The sequence below is a fragment of the Astatotilapia calliptera genome, chromosome 7 (genome assembly GCF_964374335.1).
Source record: "Astatotilapia calliptera chromosome 7, fAstCal68.1, whole genome shotgun sequence".
In the NCBI taxonomy this organism is placed as follows: Eukaryota; Metazoa; Chordata; class Actinopteri; order Cichliformes; family Cichlidae; genus Astatotilapia; species Astatotilapia calliptera.
Window position 1 is genome coordinate 63048264 of NC_137428.1, and position 5887 is coordinate 63054150.

Sequence of the window (5887 nt, forward strand, 5' to 3'; positions counted from 1 at the left end):
CTATCCTGGACTTCCAGTAGCCTGTCTATGATTGTGTGTTGTGCAGGATGCAGTTGGTATAAATTCTCCCAACTCTTCCAGGCATCTGAGCCCACTCGCTAGCCTCTTTGGCAAGGAGAGAGGGACCAGGTGTCGGCTCTCGTACAAAGGCTTTGATGCCAGAGTGCAGTGAGATGTCGGATTTGGAAACCCCTTTTGCATAACAGTGTGTGTGTATGTGTGTATTTATGTATTTGTGAGTGTGAGAGAAGGAAAAGTGGTTGGAGACGGAGACTGTTCACTTCAAGCAGTGTCTGCAGTTTCAGTACAACTTAGGATGAACACCTTAAGTTGTACTCAACACCTTGTCAAGCTTATCTTAAGGATGTTTATCTAAAACACTTAAAACACGAGTGTTATCTGATATTACATCATGTTGTGAAAACCACTTAAATAAACAGGCATTTCACTCTATATACACCACAGAATAAAGTATCAGCTACTGAAATACCAACTGCATGCAAGCTTAAATATTTTACATGACTTATTATTCAATCCCACACTGCGTCATTTTTAAACTTACAGGTTAATAAACAGAATGAAATCAGTGCTTTTACAACACACCTGAACACTGAGGAATGTAATTTATTTAACTGTACTGTGCTGTTTCACAGCTCTGATTTTTATGGCTTTTCTGTACATATTCTGAATTGAGTCTTTGAGTGCAAGGTGACTCACATAGCTGTATTGTCATAAAGTGCCTCCCAAATTTGTTGATTTCATGGGATGGAAATTGTTTTATAATGCTTATCTAAGAGGTATAAATTCATATAGTTAACTGATAGTTGTAGAGCCAAGTGATTATGACAGCGCTTGGCAGGCTATAGACGTTATTTATCTCTGCTACTGGCAATTTTGCTCAACGATCAATCATCACGTTGCATTTGAATGTCTTCAAGGTGATCTTTTCCAGTTAACTTAAAGTCTTTGTAAAGGGTTATGTTTTCGGCATATTCTATTGGTTGGAAAATCACGCCTTTTTCTAGTTCGCCAAGTGACGGCAGTAAGATTTATTTTTTTCTGAACACACCAAAGCCAAGGGCCATTAAGGATGTGCGCACTTAGTAGTACATCAAAGCTCAGATAGCAGTGTTTGACGGGCACTCCCTCATTGCCCTAACGTGGTCGACAGACTCACTCCCTAGAAGGTGAGAGAACGCTTAGCATCTCAATGAGGTTAGTTCTGTCACGGGTCAGCACTGTGCTGCTGAGTTCATAATGAGGAGGAAAGGTGGATCTGTTATTTGGGTATTCTGGGTTGTGCTTTCAGCACCTATGCCACACTGCCCTTGAAAGAGACATTCTCATTATAGATAGTCAGGATGTTGCAGAATTACATTGGAAATTAAATATGCTTATTAAAGGTGATAGATAAATGGATTATGTTTTAATTGCTCCTTTATTATGAGTGGTTGATTGGATTGTCCTTCGCAAGCTATTGATCTTGGGGCTGAGGTTGATTAAGAAGTGGACCGAGCAGACGATGAGTCATTTTCAATGTTTGTGGATTATATATATTTTATATTTTTCTGGCTGAGCTACCTGGAAGACCAGCTGTGGGGAAAAATGTTTTCTGGTTAAGTGAAAACAATAAAAAAAACTCCACACTGCCATAGTTGTCGATATTTTGGATTAATTTGCAGTATTTTAATGTTATGGGGATGTTTGAGGACCTGCAAGCAAAGCTTATGTTGCTTTTTCAATGTATAACAAATGCTACAAAATGATTACTGAAAACAGACATTCAGTGGTTTGCTAAATATTTGAAATTCACACATGTACATTTATATCATACTTTTCACAAAGTTTTTATTTTCAGCTACATTTTAAAGTGGATTCAATATGTTTCAAATATCTCCAAAACAAAATAAATTCAGTCCATCTTTCATTTCTTTGTTGTTTCCAAGCAAATGGAGAATAAACAGTTTGCAGGTCCATGTGGCTCTGAAGGCAAAGGTGACTTCTTACTATGACCGGGGGAGGGTTGCAGGGGTTATATACAGATTGCCAGCATGACTAACATTTCCTGCATCCCTGAGCACAGTCTGTTCAGGTCACACACCCAGAGACAGTCCCTCACTGAAGCTAACCTAAAAACAATGACCTGTGTGATTTTGAAACCCCCTCAAATAACTGCAACAGAGGGAGGGAGAAAGGGTTATCCCTCAGTACTGTTTTCTCTATTTCCTAGTAAACAGACCTTTAATTTGTTTTGCTGAGATATTTTGATCTCTGCAATATATTACAAACTGAGTCTGGCCTTTATTAAATCTATGCAGTATTACAATTAGATTATTTACTTTTATGATGTGTGAAACAGATTACCAAATACCACTGTCAATGCCGTTGTGCTTTTAATAACATTATTTAGTTGCTGTACAAAAACAATGAATACATCAGAGTATGATGTAATAACAAAAATATGGAATAAAAATATTTACTGGACATTAAAAGATTGCTCAGATCAGGTAGTTTTCTTCCCGGCACTACAGAGTAAAAGGCACTTTCTCCGGTCTCTGAGCATTGTACAAAACAATGCCTTTTAGCTATTCTCAAATCACCGTCTAACAGACTTGATTACTACCCTACTGCCAAAAGGCGGGCTGCAGGATACACATAGCTTAACCTAAAAACAAAAATACTTGTTTCATATTCCCTGAAATTCAGTGGTGCTTTTGCCATGCTAAGCAGTATTTTACAGCATCTCAGCTATTCTAGTCAGTAATGCTTGGGGATGTTACAAGTGAGATTCAAGTACAGTAAATCTATTATAGCTTTATGTTATTTAAGAAAGATGTACACCATTACACTTAAAATGTCAATAAACAAACAAACAAAGGAAAAGAAAATCCCAAATCCTTCCAAATATTGTTTTAATCACTTACTGTATCGGATAGACACTACACATAAAAGTGAGTCATAAGTGAACCATGTGCTCTGTGTATAATTACTGAAGGAGTTCAGAAGACTGCTTTTCAAACATAAGTGCTTGCTGTATAGCTGTAAGAATGGGAAAAGTTAAGGGATCCTTGTGGGATCAGTGCTCACTAGCATCCCAAATGACTATTCAATTCAATTCAATTTTATTTATATAGCGCCAAATCACAACAACAGTCGCCTCAAGGCGCTTCATATTGCACAGTAGATTGTACAATAATAGATACAGAGAAAAACCCAACAATCATATGACCCCCCATGAGCAAGCATTTGGCAACAGTGGGAAGAAAAAACTCCCTTTTAACAGGAAGAAACCTCTGGCAGAACCAGGCTCAGGGAGGGGCGGGGCCATCTGCTGAAACCGGTTGGGGTGAGAGAAGGAAGACAGGATAAAGACATGCTGTGGAAGAGAGACAGAGATCAATAACAGGTATGGTTCCACGCTTTGTGTTTACGTCTTTTTGCAGAATCCGTGTACCTGCTCACATTTAAGGTTTTAGTTGTTTGGTGGTTGTTGAAATTTTGTGAGGTTTAACCTGAGATTCTGGCATTTTGGGCAAAATAAATTTATATTAAAAAATCTATTCAAGATTTTAATGAATCAATATCCCGTTATCCAAGCTAGAATAAATTTTAATTGATAAATCGATAATCAAAATCCACCCCTACTGAGCACTAAATCAAAAGTCTGAGAAATCAGACAGAAACTCTGTGTAAGGCCCAGGTGGACGATAGATGATAACAAGTAAGACTGGTTTCTGAGTTTCACAGCTGGGGTGGACAAGGCTAAGCATCAGGCTTTCAAGTGAATTAAAAGTCTTTCTGGGTCTTTTGTCGATTAATAGGCTGGTGTGAAAAACTGCTGCCACACTGCCCCTTCTGCCTGTGCTTCGAGATTTCTGGTAGTTAGAATGACTCGGGGGTGTTGATTCATTTAAACTAACATAATCATCCTGCTGCAACCAGGTTTCTGTAAGGCAAAGTAAATCGATTTGTTGATCAATTATTAAGTCATGTACTAACAGAGACTTGGAGGAGAGAGACCTAATATTTAATAATCCACATTTCACTGTTTTACTCTTTGGTTCAGATGTGGATACTGTATTCTTCTTTCTTTATGATTTTTTATGTTTAAGTTGTTTGTTGCTGGTTTTTAGTTTGTTTTTTGTCTTTTTGGAAGCTGACACAGTCTCTATGGAGATGGGTTTTTGGGGGGGTAGCAGGAGGAGAGAAGCTGCAGAGAGGCGTGTAAGACTGCAACTTCCTGGTCCCAACTCTGGATAGTCATATTTTGGGGGGTTTAATAAATTTTTCCATATTTCTAGAAATGAGAGCTGCTCCATCCAAAGTGGGATGGATGCCGTCTCTCCTAACAAGACCAGGTTTCTTCCAGAAGGTTTGCCAATTATGTATAAAGCCCACATCGTTTTTTGGACAACACTCAGACAGCCAGCAATGTAAGGAGAACATGTGGCTAAACATGTCACTCCTGGTCTGATTGGGGAGGGGACCAGAGAAAACTACAGAGTCCGACATTGTTTTGGCAAAGTTACACACCCATTCAATATTGACTTTAGTGACCTCCGATTGCCGTAACTGGGTGTCATTACTGCCGACGTGAATTATGATTTTACTGAATTTACATTTATCCTTAGCCAGCAGTTTTAAATTTCCCTCAGTGTTGCCTGCTCTGGCCCCTGGAAGACAATTGACTATGGTTGCCAGTGTCTCTAGCTTCACATGTCTGAGAACAGAATCACCAATTACCAGAGTTTGACCCCCGGCGGGTGTCAAGGTCAAGGCCAAGGTAACTTTATTTATACCCAAAGGCAAGGTAAATTTGCTTTACAGAAAAATGACAGCATTTGGCATCCCTTTAAAAACACACATACCTAGTAAATATATAAAGCTCACTGTGGCACATATATAGTAATTTTAATATTTCGAATCAAAAACAGTTCTTATTTAATTCAGTGACAGCAATGGGGACAAAGCTATTTTTATAATGCTTTGTGTGTCACCGAGTGGGGAAAAATAGTTAGACACATGAACAGGTTGGTGGTGTACCTGGGGCTTCTGTTTAAGACTATGCTTCCTCCTCACCGTCACCCAGCCGCCCTTTTTCCCAGCTGCTTGGGGTCTGCCAGGGGACAGCTAGTGGGGCCTACGCTATCTTCGGCTGCACCAGCTACAGGGGCCTGGCTAGCTACGGGTGAATGAAGGGTGCAAAGCCGAGTCTCCTATTCAGTAATCCTGGCCTCCAGAGCTGCAAATATGCTACATTTGTTACAAGTATTACTACTGCTAAAGAGGCCGATGTCACGGTCTGGCTGGCAGACAATAAATTCCCCGTGCGATCCCAACTCCCGTTCCGTGTCTTCTCCTTTATCCCGTGCTCCGTGCTCTGTCTCCGTTCCCTGTGTACTGTCCGTGTGCTGCCTCCTGGTCGCCACAATTCCTCCTGAGGAAACACGCATACAAAAGGCAGCCGTGAGTACAAAACCTAACGGCAGACTTGCACTAACCTTGCACGATAAACTAAGACTGACGGGAAGTCACTCAACGATCCAGCGTCGAGGAGCTCTCAGCCACACTGTTTTGAAGCTCCTCTGACGAGGCTTGATCGGCGCCAGGTGTGTGTGGATTCCTGGGTGGGACCGGTCAGCTGGCAGGGCCACACCCACCAGGCCTAGAAGTGCCTGCCACGACCGCACCCTCACACACATGCACACACCCATAAACACCTGACAGTACACCAACACGGAAAACAGGACAGCAGACACCCATAATAACAATAACCACAATAATAATGATAATAACTACAATAGTAGTCCAGGCTGCTCACGGACCCCGAATCCCTGGAACTGGGTCCGTGACAGCCGAGGAGTAACTAAACATCTGACACAATGAG

At 40.8% G+C, this 5887-nt stretch overlaps 1 long non-coding RNA gene across 1 annotated transcript; it reads right to left on the reverse strand.

The window, feature by feature from the left end:
• Positions 1-5369: 5369 nt before the first annotated feature.
• Positions 5370-5652, reverse strand: LOC145429884 (uncharacterized). Its single transcript, XR_013910215.1, has 2 exons — positions 5526-5652; positions 5370-5437 (listed from the first exon to the last, which is right to left on the reverse strand). It is a non-coding gene; the product is annotated as an uncharacterized LOC145429884 (long non-coding RNA).
• Positions 5653-5887: the final 235 nt, after the last annotated feature.